We start from the raw sequence: 13,192 nt of genomic DNA, 5'->3' as shown, positions 1-13,192 counted from the left end.
GAAGATATACAGACTGCCAACAAACACATGAAAGAATGCTCAGCATCATTAATCATTAGAGAAATGCAAATCAAAACTACAATGAGATATCATCTCACACCAGTCAGAATGGTCATCATCAAAAAATCTAGAAACAATAAAGCTGGAGAGGGTGTGGAGAAAAGGGAACACCCTTGCACTGCTGGTGAGAATGTGAATTGGTACAGCCACTATGGAGAACAATATGGAGGTTCCTTAAAAAACTACAAATAGAACTACCATATGACCCAGCAATCCCACTACTGGGCATATACCCTGAGAAAACCATAATTCAAAAAGAGTCATGTACCAAAATGTTCATTGTAGCTCTATTTACAATAGCCTGAAAATGGAAACAACCTAAGTGCCCATCTTTGGATGAATGGATAAAGATGTGGCACATATATACAATGGAATATTACTCAGCTAGAAAAAGAAACAAAATTGAGCTATTTGTAATGAGGTGGATAGACCTAGAGTCTGTCATACAGAGTAAAGTAAGTCAGAAAGAGAAAGACAAATACCGTATGCTAACACATATGTATGGAATTTAAGAATAAACAAAAAATGTCATGAAGAACCTAGGGTTAAGACAGGAATAAAGACACAGACTTACTAGAGAACGGACTTGAGGATATGGGGAGGGGGAAGGGCGAGGTGTTACAAAGTGAGAGAGAGGCATGGACATATATACACTACCAAACGTAAGGTAGATAGCTAGTGAGAAGCAGCCGCATGGCACAGCGAGATCAGCTTGGTGCTTTGTGACTGCCGGCAGTGGTGGGATAGGGAGGGTGGGAGGGAGGGAGATGCAAGAGGGAAGAGATATGGGAACATATGTATATGTATAACTGATTCACTTTGTTATAAAGCAGAAACTAACACGCTATTATAAAGCAATTATACCCCAATAAATATGTTAAAAAAAAATTCCAACAAACAAAAGCCCAGAGCCAGATGGCTTCACAGACGAATTCTATCAAACATTTAGAGAAGAGCTAACACCTATCCTTCTCAAACTCTTCCAAAATATAGCAGAATGTGGAACACTCCCAAACTTATTGTACAAGGCCACCATCACCCTGGTACCAAAACCAGAAAAAGACGTAACAAAGAAATAAAACTACAGGCCAATATCACTGATGAACATAGATGCAAAATCCTCAACAAACTACTGAAAAACAGAATCCAAGAGCAGATTAAAATGATCATACAACATGATCAAGTGGGGTTTATCCCAGGGATGCAGGGATTCTTCAATATACGCAAATCAATCAATGTGATACACCATATTATCAAACTGAAGGAGAAAACCCATGAGAGCATCTCAATACATGCATATAAAGCTTTTGACAATATTCAACACCCATTTATGATAAAAACCCTCCAGAAAGTAAACATAGAGGAAACTTCCCTCAACATAATAAAGGCAATATATGACAAACCTACAGCCTACATCATCCTCAATGGTGAAAAACTGAAACCATTTCCACTAAGATCGGGAAAAAGACAACGTTTCCCACTCTCACCACTATTATTCAACCTAGATTTGGAAGTTTTAGCCATAGCAATCAGAGAAGAAAAAGAAATAAAAGGAATCCAAATCAGAAAAGAAGAAGCAAAGCTGTCACTGTTTGCAGGTGACATGATACTATACATAGAGAATACTAAAGATGCTACCAGAAAACCACTATAGCTAATCAATGAATTTGGTAAAGTAGCAGGATACAAATCTAATGCACTGAAATCTCTTGCAATCCTATACACTAATGATGAAAAATCTGAAATTGAAAGTAAGAAAACACTCCCATTTACCATTGCAACAAAAAGAATAAAATATCTAGGAATAAACCTACCTAAGGAGACAAAAGACCTGTATGTAGAAAATTATAAGACACTGATGAAAGAAATTAAAGATGATTCACATAGATGGAGAGATAGACCACGTTCTTGGATTGGAAGAATCAACATTGTGAAAATGGTTATACTACCCAAAGCAATCTGCAGATTCAATGCAATCCCTATCAAATTACCACTGGCATTTTCCAGAGAACTAGAACAAAGCATCTCACAATTTGTAAGGAAACACAAAGGATCCTGAAGGGTCAAAGCAATCTTGAGAAAGAAAAACAGAGTTGTAGGAATCAGGCTCCCTGACTTCAGATTATACTAAAAAAACACACTATTCAAGACTGTATGGTACTAGCACAGAAACAGAAATATAGATCAATGGAACAGGATAGAAAGCACAGAGATAAACCCACACACATATAGTCACCTTATCTTTGATAATGGAGGCAAGAATATACAGTGGAGAAAAGACAGCCTCTTCAATAAGTGGTGCCAGGAAAACTGGACAGATACATGTAAAAGAATGAAATTAGAACACTCCCTAACACCATACACACAAATAAACTGAAAATGGATTAAAGACCTAAATATAAGGCCAGACACTATTAAACTCTCAGAGGAAAACATAGGCAGAACACTCCATGATATAAATCACAGCAAGATCCTTTTTGACCCAACTCCTAGAGAAATGGAAATAAAAAGAAAAATAAACAAATGGGACCTAATGAAACTTAAAAGCTTTTGTAAAGCAAAGGAAATGATAAACAAGAACAAAAGACCACCCTCAGAATGGGTGAAAATATTTGCAAATGAAGCAACTGACAGAGGATTAATCTCCAATATTTGCATGCAGCTCATGTAGCTCAATATCACAAGAACAAACAACCCAATCCAAAAATGGGTAGAAGACCTAAATAGCCATTTTTCCAAAGAAGATATACAGATTGCCAACAAACACATGAAAGAATGCTCAACATCATTAATCATTATAGAAATGCAAATCAAAACTATAATGAGATATCCTCTCATACTGGTCAAAATGGCCATCATCAAAAAATCTGCAAACAATAAATGCTGGAGAGGGTGTGGAGAAAAGGGAACCCTCTTGCACTGTTGGGAATGTAAAGTGATACAGCCGCTATGGAGAACAGTATGGATGATCATTAAAAAACTACAAATAGAACTACCATATGTCCCAGCAATTCCACTACTGGGTATATACCCTGAGAAAAACCATAATTCTAAAAGAGTCATGTACCACCATGTTCATCCCAACTCTATTTATAATAGGAAGGACATGGAAGCAACCTAAGTGTCCATTGACAGATGAATGGATAAAGGAGATTTGGCACATATATACAATGGAATATTACTCAACCATAAAAAGAAATGAAACTGAGTTATTTGTAGTGAGGTGGATGGACCTAGAATCTGTCATACAGAATGAAGTAAGTCAGAAAGAGAAAAACAAATACCGTATGCTAACACATATGTATGGAATCTAACAACAACAACAACAACAACAACAACAAAAATGTCATGAAGAACCTAGGGGCAAGACGGGAATAAAGATGCAGACCTACTAGAGAATGGACTTGAGGATACGGGGAGGGAGAAGGTTAAGCTGGGACAAAGTGAGAGAGTGGCATGGACATATATTCACTACCAAATGTAAAATAGATAGCTAGTGGAAAGCAGCTGCATAGCACAGGAAGATCAGCTCGGTGCTGTGTGACCACGTAGAGGTTTGGGATAGGGAGGGTGGGAGGGAGGAAGATGCAAGAGGGAGAGATATGGGAATACATGTATATGTATAACGGATTCACTGTGTTATAAAGCGGAAACTAACACACCGTTTTAAAGCAATTATGCTGCAATAAAGATGTTTAAAAATATAAAATAAAATATAATTAAAAAAGAGATGGCCAAGGACATATGTCTTCAAGTTGTGAGGAGTTTCATTTAGAGTCTTGTTTTTGTACTTCTAACAATGTTGCCCCTTCTCCTTATGGGCTGTGATTGTTATGCTGACATAAAGGAAAGTTGACTGTGGAAAATGTTGTAATATAGGGAAAGGTTATAAAGTTATACCTTTGAATACATTTACTTTATTGATCTGAACTTGAAACTGTTGATTATCCTTACTCTAAACCATTCATCTTGATAACTATATCAAAGCCAGGCATCTTAACTATTAAAAGAGAAGTAAGTCTCAGTCACATCTTAAAATACAAAGTTTGACATCAGAGCTCTCTCTTTCCTTGTCAATTATCCTAATGTATAAATAGATTATAGATGATCATTTCAAAAGGAAATTCTGTTAACAATGGTCTGGAGTAGAACTGTTTAGAATAGTTTATCATCAGTAATGTTTAAAGACAATTCAGGACATTTCATCACAGTAGGACATTTTAGAAATGGAAGGAAGCACTGCCTTTGCTCTCCAAGAGCCTATAATCTATTATTTAGAAATGTTTTCAAAATATTTTTGAAGATAAAGCCACAGAGAAGCGAATACATACTAAAAACTCCATGCATACAATGAGACACATTTTTGCTATTCTTTTCTCTAAGTATATAAATCTGGTATTTTTCTACTGATAATATTTCTAAACCTAGTAAAATAATAGATCAGGTCAAATCATGACCTACACTTTGACTTATTGTTAAAGACATATGTATGTAGTTTTTGTAAAGCGAATATAAAAATGATTTTATATGTTTGATGACAAATATTTCATATAATTCATTTTGCTCATTTTAATTTTTTCTATAAATGAATTTTAGATATATAGTAGAATCCTATTATCTGGTTACAGTGATGTGGTATGTGTATAAATCATCTGGAGAGTTTCTTAATAATATGGATTTCCAATGATTCATACCCAGAGATTCTGATTCACCAGGTCTGAGGTGAATCTTAGCAACATACATTTTTAACAGTCTCATCACATGATTATGACACTTTAAAAATATAACCTAATGAGATAAATTTTTTACTCTTTCTGAATCTTCCCTTCTAATCTCAAGCAGACCAATAAGATACTTGGAAGTTGGGTACAAATAGGAAATTTGTCCATCTGAAGCTTTATGTTGTTATAACAATCAAAGAGGGACAAAAGAAGCCAAGATCAGAAAGACTAGATCAGAATTCTGCTGAAGGGGTGACATACAGATAAAATTATAAATAAGATGGAAGCCAGTGTCTAAGTATGTTTAATGCTCTAAAAGTTGTAAAGCAGGTGAATCTGAGAAATTTAGGAAACCAAGTCACAAATATAGTGCAAATGGAAGAACATTCATTTTTATAGAGTCAGAATGAAAACGATTCCTTAAATGTCTTCTAAAAGAAATCCAACAGCAGAAAGAGAAAAAAAAAGTGTGTTGTAACTCAGTTATTTTGTATCAGTGGTGCTGACCCTGCAACCTTAACCCAGTAGTAAATGATAGTGAGGGGTGATGTTATCTGAATAAAACATTAACGAGATTTCATGAAAGGAAATGTTGAACAAACACTACTATAGACTAAACAATTAGGTATTAGTATTTTCATGATACTTTAAATGGGTGGATGTATTAACTAGTATTGAGTACTTTTTTAAAGGAAATATTTTAGTAAAGTTCTAATAATAAGCAAGAAGACACATATTTTCATTTATAGTTAATATTTAACAGTTGTAACAGGACTGTGATGAACAGACAGCAAGTACATTGCTATCTCATTTTGTCTAGGTTAAACTTAATAATATACTTTCAAACATTTTTCAACATTTATTGATTTATTTTCCTGAATTTGGTAAGCAGCTCCAAGTTATACTGGAAACATGCCTTTCTTGACGTTTTTATTTGTGGAGTTGTCATATTAAAAGTCTACAAATTCCTCTGAATACACATCACTTTTTGAACTGTTTTCACCCTCTTTATAAAAAAATGTATACAATTATTCTCTCTGTATACTATTTCTTTTTATTTAAACACATTTAAAAGTGTTTATTATGTTTTAGAAACTTTTCTAAGGGCTTTAAAAATGCTAACACATTTTACTCTTGTAACTCCCTGTGAGTTAGATACTTTTATTATCTCTTATTTTACAGATGAGGAAACTTAGGCACAGTGAGTATTAGACACGTTGTGTCTACACTGACAGCTATAAATCTGGGGTTCAGTGCCAAGTATTTTTGTTCCAGAATACACAATCTCATACTATCCTGCCTCTCTACCCTTGACAGTACTATAGTTCTTTTTGGTAGCATAGTTCATTGAAGAAAGTGGAGTTTAACAGTTAATACTTGCACTAGACAACAGTATGTTCATTAATCTTCTTGGAGGGAGATCTTACTTCTCACCCACTTAAAGGTAGACATGGCCATGTGAATTGCTCTGATCAATGAAATGTGAACAGAAGTGAAAAATGTCACTTCTGGACATAAATATTTAAGAGCTTGTGTTCAATTTTACACTCTCCCTTTACTTTCCATGATGATCTAGGAAGCATGTGTTGATTGGAATTACCATAAAGCCAAAGTAGCTCAGAATACTGAGCCACAGCATAGAGTACAAGTGCCCTGGAAAGTTGCCCAGTAGAATTTATGTGAGCAAGATATAAACATTTGGGGTATTAAGCCATTGAGATTGTGGAATTATTTATTCTTGTGGTATAATACAGCCCAGTAATTCTCAACCAGGAGTCATTTTGACCCCCAGGGAATATCTGACAGTATCTAGAGATAGTTTTAATTGCCACAACTGGGGAGAGGATTAAAACTGGCATGTAATGGGTAAAGGCCAGGGATGTTGCCAAGCATTCTACATTGCACAGTACAGACTCCACAACTAAGAATTATCTGGTCCAGGGCTTCCCTGGTGGCACAGTTGAGAGTCCACCTGCCAATGCAGGGGACGTGGGTTCGTGCCCCGGTCTGGGAAGATCCCACATGCTGCGGGGCGGCTAGGCCCGTGAGCCATGGCCGCTGAGCCTGCGCCTCCGGAGCATGTGCTCCGCAACGGGAGAGGCCACAACAGTGAGAGGCCCACATACCGCAAAAAAAAAAAAAAAGAATCATCTGGTCCAAATAGTGCTCAGATTGAGAAACCTTGATATAGCCTATTATAATACATGCTATTACTTCAAAGTAAGCATGAGAGTGTGTGAAAAAAAAAATGTTCTAAAGAACCTAGGGGCAGGACAGGAATAAAGATGCAGACACAGAGAATGGGCTTGAGGACATGAGGAGGGGGAAGGGTAAGCTGGGAAAGTGAGAGAGTGGCATGGACATATATACACTACCAAATGTAAAATAGATAGCTAGTGGGAATCAGCCGCATAGCACAGGGAGATCAGCTTGGTGCTTTGTGACCACCTAGATGTGTGGGATAGGGAGGGTGGGAGGGAGGGAGATGCAAGAGGGAAGAGATATGGGGTTATATGTTTATGTATAGCTGATTCACTTTGTTATAAAGCAGAAACTAACACACACACACAGCACAAAAGAATACATCTGGAAATGTAACAATTCTCACAGAACACATCACAAACACGATCAGAAGACCTCATACACCTGAAAAGATAGGAAAGATCTCTACGTAACCAGGTAGGACAACAAGAAAAAAAATAAAGGAAGTGAGATTGGACCTGCGCCCCTGGGAGGGAGCTGAAGGACAGGAGAGGTTTCCACACCCTGGGAAGGCCCCCAATGGCAGGGAGATAAGCTGGGTCATAAAAGGTGCTTCAGAGGCTGAGAGAAGAGTGCAAAAACTGGTTTGTGGCAGGCAGGATAGAGAAAGACCTACACAGATAATCTCTGCCACCGCCATGCGCCCCCCACCATGAGACATGCGTTCTCTAGTACAGGTGGGATCTGGGCGCTGGAACACAGTGTTTAGAGGACAGACCAAGGGGAGAGTACTGCTGTTGGGCTGCATGGAGACAGTCAGAAGTGACTGCAGTGTGGGGTGTCATAATCAGGAGTGTTTTTGGAAGAAGTCTGGGCTGCCATAGAAGGGAAGTGTCATTGTTAAAGTGGTATGTGAAGGGAAAGGTGGGGCTACCATTGCAGCCTCTTTCTCCATGTGATGGCCCCTGTCTCCGGGGGCTCCAGGGGAGGCTTCTGCCTGGGAAGGCTCATTCACTCTGGATGCCACCTCAGCAGACCCTGGGAGCAGATGCCAGTGGGTTGCCCACATGCAGAGGTGCAGCTGAAATCACCCCAGGGGCCGTGTGACTTAGGAAGCAAAGCTGAAATCTCTCCCTGTGGCTGTGCGAATTGTGGATTTACACCTTCACCACCAGCTTTGTAAATTCGGTGCCTGCAGAACATCTGAATGGACAACAGGTGTTCATGTGGCTGAGATAGGTCTGACCTTAGCAACTGTGGGCTTCATGGGCATGTACACATGGGGGTTGGGCCAGGCCAGGGTCTGAACTGCCTCCATAGCTCCCACAGAGGGTCCACGTGCATGACTACTGTAGTCCTGGGACCTGACTTAAGTGGATCAGCACTGGTGGCCTTGTGAAAACAACACCTGGGAGACACCAGGGTCAATTGCTGGCATAAACCATGATTGAGAAGGGCCAAAGGCAGTGTCAACAACAGTGTGCTTTGTAAGCCCACACAGTAGGTAAAAGGTGACACAACAGAGCACACTCACCAGTGAACAACTCTGGTGGAGGAATACTCAGTGGCTCCTCTCCCAGTGGGAGTGCTCCAATCCTGTCTACCATGCACCACAGCTCAGAAATGCAGTTCAGAAACAGATCTGGAGGCTTCTACTCCAACATCTAAGGAGAAGAACCTGTCCCTGACATGGCAGTAACAACCACAGAGCAAAGAAGAGGCCCCACTCAATATCCAGTGCAGGCTATGGTCACCACAACATCAGTCACACCTCATCAAGGGGATAATGGCCAGCATACACTGAGGAAAATTTGACAGGCATCCATACTAAAAACAGCCCTCACACCAAAAAATATTAAACCCATGCAGACTATACAGGGATATTCCCACATAAAAATAGACCTCTAAGACCATGGTAGATAACTGTTTCTCCTAAACTCATAGAGCAAGAGAAATAAAGTAAAATGAAGAAGCAGAAGAACTACTCCCAATTAAAAGATTGAGAGAATTCCCCTGAAAGAACAAATAATGAAACAGACTACTTCACTCTTGTAGACACGAGTTCAAAAAGGAGACAAGGAAAATGCTGAAGGAATTAAAAAAGGCTATGGACAGAAATGCAGATTACTGTAAAAAGGAACTATAAACTATAAGAAGGAACCAAGAAAAATTAGAGAATTCTTTCAAAGAGATGAAAGGTGAACTAAAGGCTATGAATAGCAGAATGAATAATCCAGAAGAATGAATAAGTGATCTGGAAGATAGAATAATGGAAATCTCCCAGTTAGAACAGCAGACAGAAACCCAAATGAAAAAAAAAAAAAGAAAGCATTATAAGAGACCAATGGGATAATATAAAGCTTGCCAATCTACACATAATAGGGATCTCAGAAAGAGAAAAAAGGAGATTGAAAATGTATTTAAACAAATTATGGCTGAAAAATTCCCAAATCTAAATAAGGAAACAGATATCAAGATACAGGAAGCACAGAGGGTCCCAAACAAGATAAACCCAAACAGACCTACACCAAGACATATTATAATTAAAATGGTAAAAGTTAAAGATAAAGAGAGTATTCTAAAGGCAACAAGAGAAAAACATAGAATTAATTACAAGGAAACTCCCATAAGGCTATCAGCTGATTTCTCTACAGAAACATTGCAGGTCAGAAGGGACTAGCTAGATATATTAAAAGTCCTGAAAGGGAAAAATCTGCAACCTTGGATACTCTACCTAGCAAGATTATCATTTAGAATAGAAGGAGAGATAAAGAATTTCTCAGACAATCAAAAACTAGAAGAATACAGCAATACTAAACCTATCCTAAAAGAAATACTGAAAGGACTTCTCTAAATAGAAAAAAAAAAAAAGAATCTATAGGAAAGAGAAAAATCACAGTTGGAAAGTAAACCACTTAAATAAGCTAGGACACAGATTAAAAAAAATACAAATATTTCTGTGAAAATTATGATAACCACAATGAACAACAAAAGGATGAACATGAAGATGCAAAAGAGGACATCAAAATCATAAAATGTGGGGAGGAGAGTAAGAAAATATAAATTTTTTTCTAGAATGTGTTTTACCCTATTTGACTACCGGTCTAAAGCAAGTAGGTATAGGAAGGGGTTAACATACTTGAAAAACAGGGCAACCACAAATCAAAAACATACAACAGATTCACGAAACCAAAAAGAAGAGAACATAGCATAATACAAAAGAAAATCATCAAACCACAAAGTGAAAGAAAAAAGAAAAAGAAGGACAAAGAAGAAATATAAAATCAACCAGGAAACAAGGTAAAACAGCAATAATTATGTATCTATCAATAATTACCTTAAATGTCAATGAACTAAATTCTCCGATCAAAAGACACAGAGTGGTAGATTGGATTAAAAAAAAACAAAAGTCTACAATATACTTCCTACAAGAGCCCTCTTTAAGGCAAAGGACATACATAGAATGAAAGTGAGGGGATGAAAAAATGTATTTCATGCAAACGTGAAATAACAAGAAAGCAGAGGTTGCAATACTCATATCAGACAAAATAGACTTTAAAACAAAGGCCATAAAGAAAGATAAAGAAGGACACTATATAATGATAAAAGGATAAATACAAGGAGAGGATATTATACCTATCAACAAATATGCACCCAATATAGGAGCACCCACATATATAAAACAAATACTAACAGACATAAAGGGAGAAATTAACAGGAATACAATAACAGCAGGAGACTTATCACCCCACTCACATCAATGGACAGATCTATGAGACAGAAGATCAATAAGGCAACAGAGATCCTAAATGATACAACAGAATAGTTAGACTTAATTGATATTTTCAAGACATTAGGTCCAAAAAAAGCAGAATGCACATTCTTTTCAAGTGTACATGGAGAATTCTCTAGAATTGACCTCATACTATGGCACAAAACAAGCCTCAACAAATTTAATAGTATAGAAATTATTTCAAGTATCTTTTCTGTCCACACAGTATGAAACTAGAAATCAACCACAGAAAAAGAAATGAGAAAAAATCAATTATATGGAGATTAAACAACATGCTACTAAAAAAACAAATGGGTAAACTATGAAATAAAAAAAAAGAAATTTCAAAATACCTTGAGGCAAATGACAATGAAAGCACAACCATACAAAATCTATGGGATGCAGCAACAGCAGTTCTCAGAGAGAAGCACTGGGTCAGCCAAAAAGTTCATTTGCTTTTAAGTAAAAACAAAAGACACATTTTTCATTTTCAAGATGACCTTTATTGAACAATGTATTCACTAACCAAATGAACTTTTTGGCAAACCCAATACATAGTGATACAGGTCTTCTTTCAGAAACAAGAAAAATCTCAAACAACCTAACCCACCACCTAAAAGAATTAGAAAAAGAAGAACAAACAAAATCTAAAGTCAGCACAAAGGAGGAGACAATAAAGATAAGAGAGGAAATAAATAAAATAGAGTTTAAAAAATCAGTAGAAAAAATCAATATAACCAAGAGCTGGTTCTTTGAAAGGGCAAACAAAATTGAAAACCTCTGGCCAGGCACACCAAGAAGAAAAGAGAGAAGACAGAAATAAACAAATTAAGAAATGCAAGAGGGGAAATCACAACTGATGCCACAGAAATAAAAGAAAACATAAGAGAATACTATGAACAATTACATGCCAACAAATTTGACAATCTAGAAGAAATGGACAACTTTCTAGAAACATACAGCCCACCAAAACTGAATCAAGAAGCAGATAACTTGAACAGACCAATCACTAGAAATGAAATAGAATCTCTAAAAAAAACCCCAAACAAACAAACAAAAACAACAAAAAAACCCTCCCTACAAACAAAAGTTCAGGGCCAGATGGCAGGGTATTCCACCAAACATACAAAGAAGAACTTATACCTATCCTTCTCAAATTCTTCCAAAAGATTGAAGTGTAAGGAACACTCCCAAAAACATTCTCTGAAGCCACCATCACCCTTATACCAAAACCAGACAAAGATGCTACCAAAAAAAAAAAAAAAAGTTACAGGCCAATATCTTTGATGAATACAAACACAAAATCCTCAATAAAATGTTAGCAAACTGAATCCAACAACACATAAAAGAGGTCACATACCTTTGGATTCATCCCAGGGTCAAAAGGATGGTTCAGCATACTCAAATCAATCAATGTGATACACTGCATCAACAAAAGAAAGGACAAAAACCACATGATCATCTCAATAGATGCAGAAAAATCATTTGATAAAATTCAGCATTCATGATAAAAACCCTTATGAAAGTGTGTATACAGGGAACATATCTCAACATAATAATAGCTATTTATGACAAGGGCTTAATTTCCAAAATATACAAATAGCTCAACAACACAACTCAACAACAACAAAAACAAACAACAAAAAAAACACAATCAAAACATGGGCAGAAGACCTAAATAGACATTTCTCCAAAGAAGACATATGGATGGCCAATAGGCACATGAAAACATTCTCAACATTGCTAATTATTTGATAAATTCAAATCAAAACTACGATGAAGTATCACCTCACACAGGTCAGAATAGCCATCATTAAAAAGTCTACAAATAACAAATGCTGGAGAGGTTGTGGAGAAAATGGAACCCTCTGACACTGTTGGTGGGAATGTAAATTGGTGCAGCCACTATGAAAAACCATATGGAGGTTTCTCAAAAAAACTAATAATAAAGTTACCATGATCCAGCAATCTGACTTCTGGGCATATGCCTAGACAAAACTATAGTTTAAAAAGATACATGCATCCCTATATTCATAGCGGCACTATTTACAATAGCCAAGACATGGAAACAACCTAAATGTCCATCGACAGATGAATGGATAAAGAAGATGGGGTACATATATACAATGGAATATTACTCAGCTATCAAAAACAATGAAATAATGCCATTTGCAGCAACATGGATGGACCTAGAGATTATCATACTAAGTGAAGTAAATCAGAAAAAGACAAATACCATATGATATCCCTTATATATGGAATCTAAAATATGACACAAATGAACATATCTATGAAATAGAAACAGACTCACAGACTTAGAGAACAGAATTGTGGTTGCCAGTGGGGGAGATGGGTTAGGGAGGGAAGGATTGGGAGTTTGAGATTAGCAGAGATGAACTATTACATATAGGATGGATAAACAACAAGGTCCTACTCT

The sequence above is a fragment of the Orcinus orca genome, chromosome 19, assembly GCF_937001465.1.
Source record: "Orcinus orca chromosome 19, mOrcOrc1.1, whole genome shotgun sequence".
In the NCBI taxonomy this organism is placed as follows: Eukaryota; Metazoa; Chordata; class Mammalia; order Artiodactyla; family Delphinidae; genus Orcinus; species Orcinus orca.
Note: the sequence above shows the minus strand (reverse complement) of the source record.